The sequence below is a fragment of the Mastomys coucha genome, unplaced genomic scaffold (assembly GCF_008632895.1).
Source record: "Mastomys coucha isolate ucsf_1 unplaced genomic scaffold, UCSF_Mcou_1 pScaffold15, whole genome shotgun sequence".
Taxonomy (NCBI): domain Eukaryota; kingdom Metazoa; phylum Chordata; class Mammalia; order Rodentia; family Muridae; genus Mastomys; species Mastomys coucha.
In genome coordinates, this window is record NW_022196897.1 from 159,718,421 (window position 1) to 159,719,965 (window position 1,545).

A 1,545-nucleotide genomic window follows, 5' to 3' on the forward strand; every position below is an offset into this window, starting at 1 on the left:
CCCCTTCTTTTCCTACCCCTGGGGAGAAGCCTGCAATTTGGGATATTCATCTTGCCTGGTGAGCAAAAGCTTAAATGAAATCCGCTTTATCTGCGGGAAGCTGTCAGCTGATAAAAAGGGCAGAGAATTAACACAAGGGTAAGCCAGGAGCTCCAGACAGCAGCGCCTAGCTTCCACTCAGTTCCTGCAGAAGCTGCCGCCGCCGGGGGACTTCAATGTCTGACCCCCAAAACCTGTCTAGACGTTTCAGACATTTGGTAAACAAATGAATTGCTGCATAGGCAGCTGGAGCAGAGCAGGGGGTGTCTGCCACCTCGGGGCGATTGCAGGAAGATTCACACACGGCTGGAAATGCTCTCCCGAGGACAGCAAACACAGCAGCTTCCCTCCTTTCCAGAAAGTTCTTTTCTGGGCCAGAGCCCCACGAAGGAGCTGCGGTCCTCCTGGGAAGTGTACTTTGGATTTCTAAAGATGCTCTCCGATTTCCACAGCCATATGGGAGATGCGGGTTCCCCAGAGTGTGTCTGTCAGACCCACCGTGATAGGGACAGCTGTCAGCTGTCTCTCTAAGCCATGTCCTGTCCTTCATGTTCCAATGAACTTCTCAGAACCCTGGTCCAGGGAGGCGGAGGCTGGAGGTCAAGGCAGAGGCAGGTGCAGGTGCAGGTGCTACTGTGTGTTACTCAGCTTTAGGGCCCCACAACCCCACACCCAGAGATGCCACTTTGCTATGTGTGGGAAGGAGGTTGCAAGTTGCCAGAGAAAAAGCCTCCTGCTTCTTATACCTGTGGGATTCAAGGCCACATTTCCAGGGGAGCATGTCTGAGGCTGCACAGCTGCTGTCTGGAAACTCCACGAGGGTTATTACCTGGAACTTGTCCTGCCTGAGGCCACAGACCTCACCCTGGGAAGCAATGCAGAGAAAGCCAGCATGCCCTGAGCTCTGTATTCAAATCCTTCAGATAATACCAGTCAGGGAGGTAGGTGTCTCATGCAAAGGGCCTGACTGTGCTCCCCACCCCCATCCCCATGGGAAATGGAAAGGGACGGTAGAGAGCTTTCCTGGGCTATGTGAAGCTGGACAAGGGATGCAGGAAGAGGCATGGTGATGTGTCCCTAGCCTGATTCTCCTCGTGGCATTTGCCTTTTCAAGAGGCTGGCAGCCAGGTCACCACAGCACCCAAGGGTATTGGGACAGTGGGATGTCGCGAGGCCACCGAAGGACAAGAAGGGCAAACTGTCACTCACAGAAGGATTTTCCCAAGCTCTCCACAGCACCTTAGACACCGGTCCTCAGGACGCTGGGTTTGCTGGTCTCTGACTTCTTGCCCTGCCTGCCTGTGGCAATGGGGAAGTGGGAAGAGGGAAGGGAGCTGAGTACACACACACAGCCTGCACACACACACACACACACACACACACACACACACAGCCTGCATACATACACAGCCTGCACACACACACACAGCCTGCATACACATACACAGCCTGCACACACACACACAGCCTGCATACACATACACAGCCTGCACACACACACACACA